Source organism: Solanum stenotomum, chromosome 5, assembly GCF_019186545.1.
Source record: "Solanum stenotomum isolate F172 chromosome 5, ASM1918654v1, whole genome shotgun sequence".
NCBI lineage: Eukaryota > Viridiplantae > Streptophyta > Magnoliopsida > Solanales > Solanaceae > Solanum > Solanum stenotomum.
This window is the reverse complement of record NC_064286.1, coordinates 41349680-41370285: the sequence shown is the minus strand read 5'-3', so window position 1 is coordinate 41370285 and position 20606 is coordinate 41349680.

Sequence of the window (20606 nt, the reverse complement as noted above, 5' to 3'; positions counted from 1 at the left end):
GGATAGGCAGGTGCTCTAGGTGGACAATACGTTGGTTGGGTGGTGTAAATTAGGTAAGGGGAAGGTTGATAATAGGGTTGAGGAATTTGGGTATACTGACTATAGTATGAAGGTTGGGGTAATGGGTTTTGGTAGGTTAACATTTGGTTTGGCCTACGCTCCTGGATAGTCATGACAGCAGACACGCCGTCCTTTTTCTTCTTAAGGGTTCCTCTGATTGAATCTGACCGAATGGCCTTACTTGTTGCTTGCAGGGCTGTCAAATTAGTGATTCTCCCAGTTTTAATACCTTCTTCAATGAATTCTCCCATTCTGACAACCTCAAAGAAATTTTGTCCTACAACACTTATCATCTTTTCATAGTACGTTGCATCTTTTTGGGATTATATAAAAAGAAAGGTCATCTCACTTTCTGCCATTGGAGGTTGAACTTTTGCGGCATCTGCTCTCCATCGCATTGCATACTCTCTGAATGACTCTGTTGACTTCTTTTCCAACTTCATCAAGTAGAACCTGTCCGGAATTGCCTCAGTGTTAAACTTAAACCTATCCATGAATTCTTGCGCCATCGCACCCCAACTATTCCATTTTTGTGGGTCTCGACTCGTGTAACAATCAACGGCCTCCCCCGTCAAGCTCCTTATAAATAATTTCATTCTAATGGCCTCATCTTTCCCCACTCCAACTAACTTGTCACAATACAACCTCAAATGAGCTCGACGATTTCCCTTCCCATCAAAATTTGGTACCTTATACCCCACGGGTAATTCAACATCGGGATGAACACATAAATCCTCATATTCAAGACCTTTAACCCCCTTATGGACTTGGATAATTTTGAAAGCTTCCTTCAAATTATGAATATCCTTTGCTACATTGTCATCTGATCTTGACCTTGCTTCTTTCTCCATCTCTTCATATGGATCGACTTCTGGCATGGTTGGCATTGGATTAAGGAAAGGTTGAGCTTTCGCTACATATACTTGAGGCACATATTGAACGCTAGGGATTGCAGTGTGTGCCACTGGTACATGTTGGGTTGCTTGGTATTTTTGGTTAGGTAAGGCAGTTTGGGTGAGCGGGGTAGTTTGGGTAAGTGAGTTAGTTTGGATGACTGGAGTTTGGGTAAGTGAAGTTTGGGGCGCATATGAGGTAGTGAAGGGTAAAGGGTTGGCTTGTTGTGGATTGTTTTGTGGAAAGTTGGGATGTTGAGGGTTGGTGGATTGTTTGGAAGCAGTTGGATTGGTCTTGTGAAGGGAAGGGTTTGGTGGAAAGTATGGAGGAGTAAGAGAGTCAAAATGTGGAAAAAGAGGGAGAGTAGTTGTGTTTGTTCCATGCTCGGGAAGTGGCGTGTCCAAAGTGATGGACAAATTGGTGAGGTTTCGAAGTCGATCAATCTCACTTTGCATATTGGCCATTTTTTTCATCAAATTGGCAATGTGTTTATCATAAGGGATTGGTTCCCTTCCTTTCGAAGTCTCGGGTTCATCTCTCAGGACAGTGACAAGCCCCAAACCATTTTGATTAGATGCACCTGAATCAATCATGCTGCACGTGCATTTGATCTCATAAAGTATGGATGATCCTTCAGTTCGTAGTCAAAACAAATCAACCTTTGGGGGAAATAAATCAAAAGGAAGAAAACCTTTAAAAAGAGAGAAATATTAGTATCAAGTGGGTGATTGTTGTTTCAAAAATATTAATAATTAAGCAGATAATTAAATAATAACCATGTATAACGCAGCAAATAAATCACATAACAAAATAATAAACAAAATACTCAAAAAGAAAGTTCATCCTAATATGCACGGGACCTCTTTTTGCCAGAGGTGGGACTAAATGTCAAACATAACATGATTATGATAGATTGATCCAAGCCATTAATTTGTGACAACTCGAGTTTGGGAAACAAAAGGCCAAGTTTTCATTAAAAAAAAAGTACAACGAAGAAACTAAAAAAAATAAATAAAAGATGACATAATATAAAGACAAATCCAAGACTTGGCCTAAATTTGCTATCAATCACGCTGGTGGAGAAAGTGACGATGATGATCCCACATTGCTAGGTCCTGCTCCCGTACTGCCCAAATATCGCATTATATTTTCCATTTGAGCTCACATTTCATGAGTAACTCTTTTGGTTCCAAGACGAGAATGTCTTATCCAAATTGTCGTTCCAATATCCTCAAAACCTTGCTCACCTTTTGGACTTATGCAATACGATCCTCTCGAAACCATACCTGATATTCTGGAATTTCCCTTTCAAGCCCATTTCTGATATCTAACGTAAGGATATTGTCCGACTCATAAAGAATATCTCTGGCTCTAGGGACTTCAAAGTTTGGTCCAAAGGAAATTTCAGAATTCCTCATATTTGCTCGAAGAGGAATTAGTTGTGCTTGACCAAACTGTTGAAGCACGCGCACCGGAGCATATGATTAGAGACCTTTCAATCCAATTAGCTCGATATAATAAAACCTTCTACATCTTATATAGGCAGGGAAATGTGGGAGTAATGGATATTTCCACTAAATTTGGTCACTAATGCGGTGGGCCAGGAACTCGTACCAATCATCAGTACCAACAGGATACATAAACTCTTTCATCCTGTCGTAAAAACTGTTAATATGATTTGTGCTACTAAAACATATGTCATCCATATTTTTACGTTGGTGAAAATGTTCCATTGCCCACATTTGTAAAAGAAGATTGCAATCTTCAAAGAAGTTTGATTCCCTTCTTTTACATTTCCCAAGAGCTCGAAATATTTCTGCTAAAATCATGGGAACCATAGTGAGTTCTTCGCCATCTACTCCCTCAAAAAGTACTCGATCCACAGAACATATGCAAGTGCTAATGTATCTGTGTTCTCGTGGGAATACCAAAGTCCCTAGTAAAGCCACAACAAATGCAATAGGGCATCTAACTTGCCAATGAACATGAGTGCAAGAGAATTCTTTCCTAAACAGCTTGTAACTATTCGAGCGTCCATACCTCTCATATAGGTAGTCCAAAGAAACCCAATTATTTTCAAAGCACCGAAGTTTCTTTTCATTTTTCAACCCTAAGTAGCGAACGAATTTCTTCCCTGATTAACTGTGTGGAATAATTTGACCCATTCTTTGATACTTCAAACTAGTGAAATAGAGGATTTCCTTCAATATATGTGTTAGTTCAAAGTCTTTGAATGCGAACACCACACGGTCTGGATCCCAAAACTGAATTAGTGCTCTAATCACATGTTTGTCGGGGGTGATTTTGAATAGCATATGGAGGCACCCCAACCTTCTTGTAATAGCTAGTTTCTAACTTGGAGTGAAATTTTCCCACCACATCCTCAATTTGGGCGGGAAACCCTGGACCATCCTATCTTTAGGCACTTGGGGGACTGAACTCATCCTACATTACAAATCGAAATAAAATGAACACATAATTTCCAAACTCACTATGTCAAAATTAGGCTTGGATTTGTCTATCATTATCACGTTGCACAAAACATGCTTGTTGGTTGTTGGGCCATGAAACCTGTTGACAAAAGGGTGGATTTCTTAAATGTGGATTCAATACCCGGGATCCACCTAAGGTGAATGCATGCATGACTTAAATTGAAGGGTGGCCTAGCTCTATCCTATGTTTTCTAAGATTTGGTTTACTAGACACAAGGTTCCCGAGTGGACAACTCGAGTGAAGAGGCTACGCGGTCACACGAAAAAAGATCCGGACACCCCGCGCATATGCCAACTCTCCTAACTTTTGGGATTTTGAAAGAATTTGCGGGTGCACAAAATACACCTCACGTGTACATGTGATTGAGTGAATTTTCCAGAATTTGAGGAAGTATGAATGACATGACAGTTTATAAAGTAGTAACAAATATACAATTTATATAAATCAGTAACAAATAGACATTTTAGATAAACAATAACAAATAAACAGTTTATATCACATAAACACGAAAAATAAATCATTAGGCATGTAAAATAAAGCAAGCAAGTAAGCATATGCTAAAACTCATGTAAAATAAAGCAAGCAAGCATGCATATGCTAAAACCTTAATAATTAATCTAAGTCTGTTATGGTTAGAACCTATTAGATCCCTAGTGAAGTCATCAAGTTGTTATACCTCATTTTAACTCGAGGTCCAAATGGTGTACAACATTTTGGTGATTTCTAAATTATTAACTAAGTCAAGAAGTCGCCACCTAATTAATTATGGTGAATTAGGACACCTAAATATTTAACTAAGTAATGCTAAAATTGACTTCAATTAAGGTTTACTAAACCTATGTGATTCTAGGTAAGAGTTCTAATTATCCTAAAGGAAAGGGATAAGGCATCCTCTAAGATCAGCTAAAAATTGTTAACCGGCCAAACTTAGGTTAATTAACTATAGAGAAAGTGAATACTAAAAGAATCAGAAAAGTCAAATAAGTAAGTTGGAAAACATTTCAACAGTTGAAAATTTCTTTTATATTTATATTTAAAATGATGGAGATTTAAGAAAGGATAATTTGTCTAAACCAATTTGTTGTTGATCCGTAATATGTGATTAAAAGATATAGTATAAAAACTTTTATTCATGAATTCATAAGATGTTTCCATTTTGAAAGATTTTTGAAAAAAAAATATAATTACAACAAAACATTTTTATTTATTTATTTGTTTTTAAAGGGTGACTGCCAAGTTGAATAAAATTAATGAAAAATTAGTGGGTTTAAAATGATGTAAAAGAAATGTTTCAAAAAAAGGAAACTAAAGAAAAACCTTAAAGAAAATATAAACTAAATCATAAATAATAATAATAATAATAATTAAAAAAAAAAGGTTAACTAACCCCACCCCCAAAAGCACAGCAAAACAAACAAAGTGCAAAAGATATAGCAAGACACAAGTTCACAAACAAGCCAAAACAAACACATCATAATAACAACTAGAATTGAAAAATAATATAAATATTTTTTCCAAAGTTCTTTGCTCTCCTTCTTTAACTTCAGGTCGGATCCAATTCGAGGGAGCGAGAGAGGGAAATAAAGGGGAAACGCATATTCCAAGTTTAGCGATGGAAAGAGGATATGTCGTAGTGAGAGTCTCTCAAAGAAACTCCAATTTTGCTCCAAAATTGTTCATGCAAATAAAGTAAAAAAAAAAAAAGAGTTAGTAAGACAAATCAACAATGCTAAATATCAAATAAACTAGATATAAAATTGGGTTAAATGACACACTATCTTACTATTCAAAACATTAAAACACGCAAATTCAAAACAAATTCAAAACTACTACTACAAACAACTTTTAAAGCATAAGAATAATAGACAAATTTTTTTATATTTAAGCTACAAAAGTACTACTCATTAGAGGTTTGAACAATAATAAAAATTATGACATAAGCTTTTCGGTTATAAAAATGTCACACACACTTACTATTATATATATATATATATACTAACAAAGTAGGAGAGGAAAACTTCAACTTATGCGTTGTATATATTTTTTAAAAAATGAGAAAAGTTATAGGTAAGGAAAGTGGTGTGCTTTTACAAGCATAAATTCATATTTTAATTAGGGAAAGACACATAATCTGCACAATATATATATAGTAAGCTAAACTAAGAAAAGTAATAGTCATAGCTTTTAAGCATGTTTCTACCTAAAAAAGAACATAAAACTACCAAGTTCTCACATGATTTAAAGTTAACATAATATCTTTTAAACTCACTTACTATTATAACCCAACGAACAAAGATTACTCTTGACCCGTAGCTTTCTCAAAAAAAAAATTGGCATAACAAAAGCAGAACTAGAGGAGAAAGGACACAAATATCACCTGCTATGAGGCAGTGAACTGAGTCGTCTTCGATCAAGAATCTACTCTCGTTCCTCCAAAGTCAAGAAAGTAAAGTAGGAGATATTGAAATGTAAAAAAGTGGTATTCTTTGGAATGTTCAAGTCTTTTTTCGTGATCTCTTTTGCTAACCAAAACCCCTCTTTTCAACTGAAGATATATGGGAGTATTTATAGAAATAAAAAATAAAGCTCACAGCTTAGAGTTTGAGCGGGATTTATTTTGAATTTCAAATTTGTCTTGGTTGGAGAAAAATCACATGAAGATCTTGGACTCCGTAAATCAAGTTGTTTTAATAGTGAACTTCTGCTCCAAAAAATCAAAAATCAAATAGTTATTTGGCTTCTTGTGTTGACTAAATTGTTGAATATGAGTGAGAAGGAAATTTTGAACGTTAGGATATGCTAGAACACAGTGAATGGATGAAATTTGCTCAAAAAGGTTGGACAAAGACTATCCACTGTTGTGGTGCTACCTACCACGGTTGAAAATGGAATGATGGGTGGGGTACGGCTGCTAGAGTTTATGAATAGGGTTAAATTGACATGTTAGAGGAAATGGGTCCGTTCAATTGAGTAGTTGGGCTGCTACATTTTTAGCAAAAAATGAGCCGAGATGGGCTGCATTTGGATAGCCAAATTGCTGAATATTTTAAACTTGTAAATAGGCTGGAACATAGCTAAATTGCTGAAGCATTTTGGGCTTTTTTATCTTTTTTAAATTAATTTATTTGAGCTTCCAACTTAATAGCTAAAACCATAAATATGATACTCTAGGATGACAAATACTAATTTACGAAATAAAATTATAAAAATATAGATGCAAAATATGAACTTATAATTACTTTAAGAAGTGTGAAACTTGAAATAAAACAATGACAAATCGATTATTTAATAAAAGAGTGTGAAAAGTGATAACAATAATAATAATTTCAATAATAGAATATAAAACATGTCAGATAAGTAGTTATAGTAGTAAAAATAGTTGTCAAAAAGATAACTTTATATGTCATTAATTTTGAAGCTTTCAAACAATCAATTAGAAGAAATGAGGGTCAAAATTGTGTGTCAACAAAACCCACGCAGGGGCAAAATCCACTAAAAGGTCCCTAACGGCCCCACTTCTGTTCTGCTTCTCTTGTTTTGTCTCATGTAGTGTTGAAGCTTGTACTGAATCATACCAGTATCTGTCGTATCGGCGCCCTTTTTCTTCCCAATCTTCAAGCCGCGTCTCTCCCCTCTTACTATCCATCCATGCATTGAGCTCCCCAAAATCATGCTTCAAGCTTTCTATTTCTCGAGTTACACCTTCGAAGGCGTGTTTATCCTCCTCTTGCTTTTGGAGGAATTTCTCATGCATTTCCTGGGCTTCCTTTCTGACCTCTCTCAATTCTGTCAAAGCCTTGGACTCTTTGTCCTCCAAACTGCGGTAGATGTTTGGAACTGGAAAGGGCATGCCTTGCAAATTGTCTTTCAACCAAGCTTTGTAAGTTTCATCATATCCAGTGTTAAATCAGTCTGCGGCAATGGTGTCTTCATTCATTCGAACTGCTTTTTTCCATTCTTTTAGCATCTCTGAAGCCTCAAGCACTCTATCATCCCAGATATCGAACACAAGATACGGTAGTATGCATTTGGAGGTGTAGTTTGTTTTCTTCCGAACTGTCTAAAGACCCGGATGGGTGCATAAGGGCGGATGCCCCGAATACATGGTAGAGGAAGTACGAGTTGTATCTAACCCCGTACTACAACATCTTTTGAGATGAAACGGTTGAACATCCACTGAATATCTTTTTCTCTCAGTTCGGAGAAAATCTGAGCCCATCTTTCCCTGGTTCTCCTATTTTCTAAATCCGCCCAAAACAGCATACCATTCAAATCCTTAAGAGTGTTATGCTCATCGAGAATATGGAGCTTTTGAGTCCTATGTCCTTTCGCCAAGTGGCTCATTATCCACCATTGCAAGAGGAGGTTACAACCCTGAAAATAACAATGCCCTTCTTTACGCTTCCCTAAAGCACAGTACATGTCGGATATGATGGCAGGCGTGATGGGATAATACTTCACTTGATTTTGGTTCTAATTCCCGTGGAACAAAGTGTTTGCGAGCATGATTATCCGAGTGTTGATACTAAGGCTCGGGCCTTGGGAAAAACCATAGTACCTAACAGTACAATAGTGAATGTCAGGAGTCTGATCCCATCCCATTCTCTGAAAGTAACCCTGAACTCTTGGTTATTATTTGCGTAGAAGCTTGCATGTCCAAATCTGATATAGAGATCCCTGAAAGCAATGCTTGACCCAAGGGCCCAGTGTGTGCAATCCTTTCTTAATCCGAGTCACTTTGTAATTTCTTCGACAGTAGGCTTGTTAGGGATTGGGATGTCCTATTGTTTTCTTACTCTTCTTTCAAGCCATGTACCTACAGTATCTATGCCATCCCGAATTTCCTCGATAGTCGGGGTAATTTTCATGGTTTCAAATCGAAACACCACTTTCTCATTGTCCCAGTAGCCAGTGAGAATTTCAATCAATTCGGGCATCCCATCCATGTTGATGAGATCTGTTTAGGGCCCCTACATATTTGTTGAAGTCTCTTCTGTGGAACACGTTGAGGTCGTTCTACCATAACTTGAGCATATCTGAAGCCCTTAAACCATGTCAAATTTGGAAAATCGATCCATACCTACAAAATAGGACCTGGTTAAGATTTCCCCCTACCCAAATAGGTAACAATCAGGTTTCCACACATACATCTTTCAAATGTCAAATAATATGATATGTCGTTAGGTCGTGGACCTTGGACATGATTTTTGGTGGTTTTACTAATGGACTCAATACATTTTGGGTATTAAGCCGTCTTAGGCTAATGCTTAAATTTGCATTTGGTTTCGCTCTATTCTAGGTTGACTAGAATTGGTTTAGAAATGAGGGTTACCCGAGTTGGACAAACAACAGGGTAAAGTCTAATAAACGAAGTTGGATGACCACAAGCCAACTATTCGTTTATCACTTCCAAAGAATTCAACTTGTGTTTTTTCTGAAGGACATCCGTGGTAAGCCACGTAACCGCCTTTTTTTCTAATGCAATCTATTTGTTATTTGGCGAATTCAATACCATGACATGCCACAATTTATAAGCTACAAGAATTGAAACAAGTAATCATTTAAACAAATACCCAAAAAAGTTAATCTTAAGGTTAGAACCCATTCAAATCCCCAGCAGAGTCGTCATTCTGTTTTATTGGGTTTTAAAAGAATGTAATAATTTTAAAGAGTCATCACTTAATTTTTAAGTAGAATAAAGAAAACTATTTATTTTCAAAAGATCAAAACAGAAATCAATTGAAAATATTTAATGGGTTTGGGTTCATATTAGCATTTCAAGAAGGGTTTTAAAATGCTGGAAATGCCCGCTAATATGCGGTTATCTGATAATTAATTATTTGCCTAATTATTATTTTTAAGATAATATGCCTACTTGAATAAGAGAAATTAAAAGAAGTTTATTTAATTTTAAATTTTTAACTCAAAATAGCTATCTTTTGGGGAGTTGAATTTTTGAAACCTTAAAATTAAGTGAACGCATAAAACGCATAATAACAAATAAATGAGATAGGAAAAGAAGATTTGGGCCCTTGACCCATTTGAGTCACCTTCACATGTCTTAAACTAACATAAAAGGAATATTTTTTCTTTGGGAAAGCCCAATTCTTTCACCTGTCCTAAATTTCTAACAGAAATAATAATAAGTGAGTGGGCTTACGCCCAAAAGCAACAAAATACAATTTTGAAATTAAGAGTAGGCCTCAATCTTTTCAATTCTCCGATCTGCTTCATATTTTTTCTACTCCGGGACCTGTTCGCCGATTTTTTACAGCTGGCTGGCTAACTTGATAAAGGAATTTGAGTCTTTATGACTCTCTTGAAAAGCGGAGAAGTAAAACGGACTCCGTGAGGACTCGGGCAGATTTTACATGCAAACACAAAGTGAAAATCAGTAAGTAAGAATCATGACTAATATAAGAAAAAGACCCAAATAAAATAGAATCCATACACTACCCTATTTCAATATAAGCACAGTGAAAGACAATGTATATCACCAAGGGCCTTAAATCTATATTTTTATGACATTCGATGACCTTGAACAACTAATACTATAGCCAGAACACGTTTTAGCATTCTTTTCAGATATCATTCCAGCAAACAAAACATAATACCATTGATAGAATAAGAACTATAGAAGAAACAATATATGGGCCTCATAACGAAATCATCTAAAATATAAAACGATCATATAAAGTGAAATAACTATACGCCTATTTACATTAGTTTGAATTTCTAATATATGCCTGAAAATACACAAAGGAGTAATAGAATAGTTTCATCGACATTTTCAAAACATATATACAAGACAAGAAAAATTATCCAAAATCGATGGAGACAGAAAAAAGTCAGAGTGATCAACAAATAAATAGGTCGAGCTTAAAACGAGAACAACAACCAAGGATTTAAGCAAACTACAAATAGAGAAAAGCATATTCAAGTAAACACTAGGTCACTTCAAAAATGACACAAAGACATTTAATTAAAACAGCTATTTGAGAGACCGGAGTAGATACACAAAGGTTGAGAAGAGAAAAAGCTACAAGCGAAATAAGGCGAGATTCTCACCTTTTTCGGGGCAGCAAAACAGTGACCAAAGAAGCGAAACGACAACCTTCACCATGGAAGCTCAAGCATAAATAGTAGCCAAGAAGTTTGGGCAAGAATAGCAAACCCAAGCTCAAAAAATAAGTATCTTTTCTGTTTTTCCTTCAATTATATTTGGTATGGTGTTTTAGCTATTTTCGCTACTTAAGTTAAAAAAATTTCAACCCCTACAATGAAGAAGAAGGAGGATAATATACGGGGCAGTCTAGGGTTTTCAATTTTGGGGGGCAAAGGCTAGAATAGGAATTCCGAAATTTCCATCTCCATTTGAATATTTTTCCAAAAGATGGGGAAAAGATGTTGTTTGTACGAGAATCTCAATTTCCAGAGAAAAATCCAAAAAGTTGAAAAGGACGCGGACGATCTTGATTGGTTGGTCGCCCTTGACACTCGACGTGGCATCCATCCATGCAAGTCAAGGAGGAGACGCGGCTGGCAGGACTGAAAAACATATCTGCTTCTGCTTTACGAGTTGAGGGAGACGCGGATAGAGCTGTACCATTGACGTTGTTTCGAGGCGTGAAGGAGTCGTCTGCTACTGCTTGTATTTCCTTGCATTTATATCTGTTGTTGTTGTCACCTTATGAGACGATGTGTATTGTTATTGTTAACGTGAAGAGAAGAAAAGAGTTGATGGGTTTCTTTGCTGAAGAAATTGGACCGGGTTATGAGTGAAAGAATGGGATGGTTCGATTGAAAATTAGAGAAGAGGAATTGGATAATTGAAATTAAAGTGGGCCGATCTAGATTTGGGCTGTTGGAAATGCCAAGCAAAGGGTCCCAAAACTTTGGCCTTAATATGGTTAAGGACAAAACTATGTTTAGCCATATAAATTTAAATTGTAGCCAATTGGGAATTAGCGATATAGTCAAAATCGGTCAAAAGGTAATCTCGACTAGTAATTAAGTAAGACGGATTGATATAATTAATTTATAAGCTTTTTGATCTTAACGAAATAAAATAGTTAACTTAATTATAAAATAATTTATTCAAGATTATACTCATACCTAAAATAAACTAACTTAATCAAATATTTAAGTAAAACAAAATCTTTTGAGACAATTCCTTGAATATACTTAGATTATGCTAATCACATACAAAAAGTATATAAAACACATTTATCATTTGAAATATATAAAATTACTAAAATTACTTTAAAATAAACTTGAAAAATATTTGGATTTTGATAAAATTAGTTGTTCTAAATCGTTTGAAAATTAAGAAACTTGAAAATTAATTATAATCAGGGAGAGTCAAAATTCAGGGTCAACAACGTTCTCCAGTGGAGTCGCCATTCTGTTTTCACCCTTATTTTATTCAAATAAGGAGAAACGTCGTGATGTCTCAAAAAATTATTAATTAATTCGATTTTAAAAGAATTTTAAGGAAATAAGAGTTTTAAAGGAGTCACCACCTAATTTTAGGAAAAAAATAGAAAATTATTTAAGTGATCTACGAAACCAAGAGATTTTAGGAAACAGTTTAAGTTATTCCGAAGGAAAGTTGTTAGGCATCCTTCGAAATCACAAATGTGAGTCCCGACTGAATTCATTTTTTTCAAATTGAGGAGGAGATAAAAATAATATAGAAGTAAAACAAATATATGATATACACAAGTAATAAAACAAAGTAATAATATCAAAAACGTCATAAGGTTTGACTAACATCGATAACATACACAATAGTAAATAAAAGATATAATTCGAACTCCATTCGAATAACTCAATGGAGAGCAATTCTGAGTACCTATAAAAACACTTAGTAAAAGTGTTAGCAATAAATAAATATGAATAAAATTAAATAAATCAAATAAAAACTTCAAAATAAAAATCCATCTTATTAATAGGGGAGGCCTTGAAAATCGACGATAATTTCTTCATCGGTCAATTTTAACAAATAATGGATATATACTTAAACTAAAATTTCCGTCTTTTAAAATGGGGAAGCCTCCAAAATCGATGGAGAGATTTTTTCACTGCCCAATTTTAATATAACAATAACAACAAATATTAAAATAAAAAATAACCACATAAGACCAACATTAATAATATTAACATGATCAGCAAGCAACAAACAAAAATTTATCAAAAGAGAAATGCAAAAATATTAACTAACGACATTTAAATCAATATACAAATTCATTAAAACTCATTTTGAACAATTATCAATAAAACTAAACAATATACAAAATTAACAAGAGTTTAAAACGACATATAAACATGATAACCAAAACATGCTACCCATTATCAAAATATTGAAGAATGCACAAAACTTTTGCAAAAAAGCAATAAAATTGACTTAGTAACAGTAGAAAAACTAAGAAAAATAAACAATAAAGTAAATATCTAAACAAAATATGATAATACTACTGAAGTTCGGATCTCACCAAATCAACAAGCAATGGCAAATCGACCCTAAAAATAAAATAAATAGTGTAAAATAGCAGCAAAGATAGTAAAAAAAGATGAAGTTTACCAAAAATCAAGTTAATCATCGTCAAAATAAAAATCTATCCAGATTTGTAGGCTCTTGGGTTTCACTTGCTCAAAGCTTCAAAGTAATCGGAGCTTTAAAGCTCACTGGTAGCGTGCTGGAGGTTGTTTGGTGGTGTACTTCGCGACATGAGTGGCTCGCAGGAGTGTGAGGACTCACTATTTCAATATATCAGCATGAATACCTAAAAACAAAACAAAATCGTAAAATGGGAGGGGAGATGACTGGTTCGCATCATCATTTTCTCCGGTGGTGGAGCTTCGTGTTGACGCTATGGGGTCTGGTGGATTCGCTAAAGGAGAAACAAGGGGTCTGGTGGTTTTGGGTTCATTTCCGGTGATTATTTCACCGAAAAAGAGGTGAAGATAAAAAGGGTTTTGGTCTGGTTGTTGTTTGCTGCTGAAGTTAAAGCGACGTTGAGGTGGTTTTCGACGGTGGGAGTTGTTGCAGCTGTTTGGGGTTGCCGGAGATTTGGGGTTGCTTGTGTTTTCAGGGTTGTGGGTGGCTGGACAGTGGTGGCTTTCATTTTAGGCAATGACTGATTGGAGAAGAATGGAAAATGGGGGTTGGGTGGCGGCTGTCTTTGTGCCAAAAAAATAAGAGGAGAAACTTGTAGGGTATTTTTCTATTTTGGAAAGTTTTCACCCTTTAGTCTAAAAATATTATTCACTACCCCCTTTATTTTTATAAGCTAATCAAAACTTATATAGGAAATAATTTTACAATGGGCTCAAATTGTGCTTGAGATTATGACCCAAAATTGTTGGTTAAATAAAATATTTGTGTATATAATTATTATCCCAATTTAATAGTTTTTCTAGACTGTGCTAAAAAAACAAAATTGATATTAATAAAAGTAATGAATAAAATGAATATTAAAAATGTAATGAACGTAACCTATGATGTGTAAAACAATGCAATTTAACAGAAATAATGATTTAATCAAAATGAACAAATATTTGAACGTATTCAACCGGCTGTGACAAAAAGTAACGTAGTTAAAATAAACAGATAAAAAATCTAAAATTTTAATAAATAAGGATAAATATTGATAAACTTATTTAAAATTATAAAAAAAATATTTTGAATTATTGAATAAATAAAACTTAGAAGTTAAGAATCTTGAAAATGTTAAGCCAAAATTGGGTGTCAACAATAGGCAGGATATTGAAATTACTCAATAATCCCCATCCCAACACCTGTCTCGTGCATAATGTTGCTTTTGGGAATCAAATTCACGACCTTGGCTTTGATACCACTTATTAGGATCAAACATTTATTATCATGCTAAAAGTTATAGCTTATAGCAAAGGCACAACATTATTTATTAACTAAGTTCACCAAGCAAGCGTCGTGTTCGATTATGACTCTGACCCGGGCCACCTAGCCCCTCGTGGGCCTTGCCATATGCAGTATGTTGACATTACTCAACAAATATCCTTATACGATTAATAAATGACTAAATAAGGTGGCCAAAAGCAATGAGTAATCACGATCGAAGCTTGGGCTTTATGCGATAGGCTAGCAGTAAGCTTGACTACAACAAAATGCTTATTAAGTGCGAAGGAAATGGACTTCGTCACTTAAGTCATAAGCGGGGGGAGATTACACATGTTGTTCGAGAGGGGGGGAGCTAGTAAGAGCCATCACAATAACATATGTTTGAAGCTCAATATGAAATTCTGTTTTCTTGCAAGATTTCGAATAATTTGTAGTTAATCACCCCAATATGAATTTTAATTAGTTCTCGTAGATAGACATAAATTATTGTAGTATGACTTAGTATCTTGATACCGCTATAGTTGTTGCAATTCTAAATACCACCCTTGTGTATCGCCCCGCAAGGAACTACATTAAATTTCAGCAGTTTTGAGGGCAAGGAAAATTCGTGTTGCTCTTCAGCAGGTCTCAAACGGCGTGTCAATTATTTTCCAGCTTTCGGAGATGACTTGGAGACCTTGATGAGCATGTAGTAGCCTTGACTTTCAGCCAAAATGGGCCCCAGTTGAGGGGACAAGGCTGACTTGTGATAAGGGACACTCCACCTTGTCCCACCTAATCTTTGACTTTGTAAAGACACCCTTGTAGTCCTTTCTTTTGGGAACTTGTCCCATAACGTTTTTAGCTTTGTTTTTATAACTTTTAGACTATATTGGAAGACTTCACTTGTAAGAAGAACACTTGGAGAAACTACAAAGAAAATTAGCACTTGCCTCCCAAAACTTGTTTTCTTATTTTGCTTTCTTGTTGGCTGTTTGTGTGGACTGTTTGTAGACGATTTTACTGATGCGCTATAGTGTTTCTTTGTGTTAGGACTGAGCTTATGAGGAGCTGTGCAAGCCCTCATTCGTTGTCCCACGAGACCTTAGAAACTAGGCCCATGAGAAGTGGTATCAGAGCATCGGTTTGAGCATGACGTCAAAGTCTCAACGCAACGAAGAAGGTGGTCATGAGAGGGAGCAAGACGTTCGGAGAGATACTGCCAAGAAATGTGATAAAAGTAGGTAAGGGAATCTTCTTCTAACCCACCTGTTTGTGGCAGAAGCCTTCAGGAAGAAGGAGAAGTTTCTGAAACCAGCCAACTCAACGAGAAGATCATTGGAGTTGAGGTTGGTTTGTCGGCCTTGAATAGGCGACTTTTGGTTTTTGAGAACAACTTTAGCTCTCTTGAAACAGTTGCTCTTGAGGGCATTGATGAGGTGAAGAGTAACCTTGAAGAGCTTGAAGAGGTGAACAAGGAAGGGCTGATCAACCTTGAACTCAAGCTCATCGAAGCTCTCTCCTCTCTTCATCGAGAGTTTGAGACCTTGAAAAGGCAGGTTGATGAGACTGTCGGTGTGGGAGTTGTTGGTCCTGTTAAAATTCGTGAGACGTATTGAAGCTCCTAAACCAAAGGAGTTTCGTGGTGAAAGGAATGCCCAAGATGTTGAGAATTTCTTTTGGCAAATGGATGTTTATTTCGAGCATGTTTGCATAACTAGTGAAGCTGCCAAGATCCACACAGTGGCTATGTATTTGAGCGCCACCGTTATGTTGTGGTGGCAGAGGAAAAAGGCAGACATGAAGAGAGGGGTTTGCACCATCAATGATTGGGAGCAGTTCAAATGGGAGCTAAAGCGACAATTTTTCCTCAAAATGTAGTACATGAGGCTCATCGGAGGTTGAGAGAATTGAAGCAAACGTCCTTCATTTGTGACTATGTGAAAGAATTCACGAAACTCACTCTCCAAATTTCGAGTTTGACCAGCGAGGACTTGTTGTTTTACTTCTTGGATGGTCTCCAAAATTGGGCCAAACAAGAATTTCAAAGGTGACAAGTTCGTGACATTGATAAGTGATCGTAGTGGCTGAATCGCTTATTAATTTTCGGGCAGATGCAGCGAAAAGGAGGTACATCGGAGCAAAAATGTTACTCCCAAGGTGGATAACAATCGGAACAAGAGCAAACCAGTTCCCAACCAAGGCAGCGATGCGCGAGGTAACAATCATAATCAGCTTTCTAATTTCCAAAAAAACTATGAGGATTGTAAGAAAGGCGTTCCACATCGTGAGGGTTGTTATATTTATGGTGAGACTACTCATGCTGCCAATTATTGTTCGTCGTTGAGTAAGTTAAGTGCAATGGTTGCTACCCAAAAGCAGCAAGAGCAGGCTGCTGCGCAAACCAGAGGACTACCCGGGGAGCAAGGTGGGCAGGCTGGTAGGGTGGACAGGGGTAAGAACGTTGATGTTGGTATGTTCAATCATATGGCATTATTTAATCACATGACGCTTGATGCATTGGCTGCCCAGTCGACTAGTGTAAGGCCGCGCGAATCACTGTTCGTCAATGCCAAGTTGAATGGCAAAGACGTTCAAATTACGGTGGACACCGATGCAACACATAACTTTGTAATGAAGGAAAGGGCCAAGGACCTTTGTTTTAATTATGTTGTCAGTGATATGATGTTGAAAACCGTCAATGCCTTCCCCACTACTGTCCATGGTTTCACTCCTAAAGTCCCCATTGATTTAGGAGGATGGAATGGATTGACGGACTTCACTATTTCATCCATGGATGTATTTGACATTATTTTGGGGCTGGACTATGGGTAGACGTGTGTACGTGCCGAAGTGGGCTAATCTTCGGCGTACTTTGATCAAGGAGGGTCACGATACGGTGTGGGCTGGTCACTCGGGGCAGAAGAGAACGTTAGTGTTGCTGGAATCCTCTTATTATTGGCCTCGAATGTGAGATGACATTGAGGTCTATGTGCGTACTTGCATCGTTTGTCAACAAGATAAAGTTGAAACGAAGGCGCCGGGTGGACTGCTTGAGCCGCTGCCTATTGCTGAAAAACCATGGGACAACATCACCATGGATTTCATCACTTGCTTGCCGAATTCGGAAGGGTTCGGGACTATTATGGTTGTTGTTGATCGATTCTCAAAATATGCGACCTTCACTGCCACGACGGCCAGCTGCAAAGCCAAAGAGGCAGCCCATATATTTTTGTGAGATGTCGTAAAGCATTGGGGTATACCCAAGCACATTATTAGTGATCGAGATCCTCGATTCACTGGTGCATTTTGGAGAGAATTATTCAGTTTACTTGGGTCGGAATTGCACTTTTCGACCAATTTTCATCCTCAAACGAATGGGTAGACAGAGCTGATCAACGCACTTTTGGAGTGCTATTTGCGACACTATGTTTGTGTCAATCAAAAGGATTGGGCGAAGTTGCTGGACACTGCCCAGTTCTCTTATAATTTGCAGCGGAGTGAGGCGACGGGAAGGATTCCATTTGAGTTGGCTACCGGGCAGCAGCCCAATACGCCACAATTCTTGCCGTTGATGCCGATTTGAAGAGTTCAGGTGCCTATCACATGGCGAAAACCTGGGAGGAACAAGTTAATCTTGCACAATCTTATCTTGATAAGGCAGCCCGGAAAATGAAGAAGTTTGCTGATCGAAAGCAACGGCCAGTCGCCTATCGAATTGGGGATCGGGTTATGATAAAACTCAATCCTAGACAATGCAAGTCGCTGCGAAGTGTGAGTCAAAGTCTAATTCGTCGCTACGAGGGTCCTTTCGAGACTATTGCTAAGGAGGGCAGAATCTCATATCGGGTTGATATGCCCCATCATTTGAAGATACATCTGGTCTTCCATGCTAGTCAATTAAAACCGTATTTTGAAGACATGAAAGACAAGGATCGGGGGCAGGCCGGTAGAGCTCAAATATTCATTAATCCACCAGCCGTGGACAAACAGATCGAGGCAATTATTGATCATCAATTGGTTCGCGGAAAGGGCTGGAACAATTCGAGCTCGCAGTTCCTAGTCCATTGGAAAGGAATGGCACCGGAGGAGGCAACGTGGGAGAAGTACGAGGACTTATGGCAGTTCCGTGACAAAGTCCACTCTTATTTTCAAGCGTGTGGCGCTGGGGTCGTTGCCAAATCAGGTGGGGGAGCGTGTACCACCCCGCAAGAAGCTACATTAAATTTCAGCAGTTCCGAGGGCGTGTCAATTATTTTCCAGCTTTCGGAGATGACTTGGAGACCCTTGATGAGCATGTAGTAACCTTGACTTTCAGCCAAAATGAGCCCCAGCTGAGGGGACAAGGCTGACTTGTGATAAGGGACATTCTACCTTGTCCCACCTAATCTTTAACTTTGTAAAGACACCCTTGTAGTCCTTTCTTTTGGGAACTTGTCCCATAACGGTTTTAGCTTTGTTTTCACAGCTTTTAGACTATATTGGAAGACTTTACTTGTAAGAAGAACACTTGGAGAAAATACAAAGAAAATTGGTACTTGCTTTCTTATTTTGCTTTCTTGTTGGCTGTTTGTGTGGACTGTTTGTAGACAATTTTGCTGTTGCACTATAGTACTTTTTTGTGTTAGGACTAAGCTTACGAGGAGCTGTGCAAGCCCTCCTTCGCTGTCCCACGAGACCTTAGAAAATAGGCATGTGACACTTGTCCTTATACAATAGAACCATTGTATTCCACCTCCATTCTTCAGGCATTTCAGTCGTCCTAAATATGCTATTAAACAACTCAATCGACCCACTCAATATTTACTTCACATATGTTCTTCAAAAAATCTACCTGAATCTTGTCTTGCTCGGTTGGTCTTTTCCTTTTCATCTTAGCTTAATTAGAGGGTTCAACAAAATTAAGAGCATATTTGACGTATGAAAAAAATTTTAAAAAATGAAATTTTAAAATTTGAAATATTTTTCAAAAACAAACTGAAATTTTTAAAATTTGAAGTTTTTTCAAAAATAAATTTTAAATATTTTGGGTTGATGGGTGATGGGGTCTGAGGGCTGGTCTAGAAAATGTTTTCCTTACTTTTTTAAGGAACTCATTTTCCTTAAATTTAAGGAAAATAAGTTGATTTGGAAGAAAATGTTTTCCTTCAAACCAAACACACCCTTAGTAGTTAGTTACGGAAAAAGAAGCAACCATATTTATTTTCTTTCCCATTTAAAAGTTGAAAATCTACTAATATTTCTCAAATTTCAAATTCAAATTTTCCATACCGGTGTTGTTTACTAAAACCCTCTAGAATTATTCCTTTTAAGTTTTAGGCTCGAAAACTACAATCATACAATCTATAGCTTATTCATTTCTATTTTTAGTTTCCGGACTCGAAAAGTTGCAATCATGATCATATAAGGTAAAGGGTGTATTTGATAGGAAGGAAAATGATTTCCACGACAAAAGTTTTCCTGGAAAATATTTTCTAACTTATTTTCTCATGTTTGATTGGTGAGTGCAACATAATTTTCGGAAAAATATTTTCTAGTGTATGGTTAGTGAATGAAAAATACTTTACAGAAAGTATCTTTTATTTTTGGATAGAGAGTAGAAAATACTTTTTAGAAAATAGTTTATGATGTGAAAATCAACCCCGATAATCGATCTGACACTTGACCCCAACACTCGATTCAGAACCTAATCCCTATTCCCAACACGAGACCTAGCATTTGCATTGAAACCTAACCCTGTCCCTAACCATGACTTGAATCAGGACCACTATCCCAAGACCAAACCAAGGACCTAACCCCTCTAGAAACTCGACGATCGAATTGGAATATGATCCAGACATCCGCACTTGACCCCGACTAGTGACCTCAACATCCGACTAAAGATCCAACTTTTGAAACATAATCCAACCCTGACACTCTACCCGATGCCTGACTCCGACCGAGGACCTGACCGCGACCTGACACCCGACCCGAGAATGAACCCTAAGACCTGAGACTTGACCGTGACCTCAAGACCCGACCCCGACCCCGAAACCCGTCCTAATACCTGAATCGAGACCCAACCCTGAGACTCGACCCCTACTCCGAGTCGAGACCCAACCCCGACCCTGAGACCGACCCCGATCCGAGACCAGACCCCGACACCTGACTCAAAACCCGACCTCAACCCGAAGACATGACCCCGACCCAAGACCCTACCCCGACCCTGACCCTGACCCCAACTCGAGATCCAACCCCGGCCTCAACCTTGACATGTGATCTGAGACCCGACCCCGACCCTGATACTTGACTCGAGACC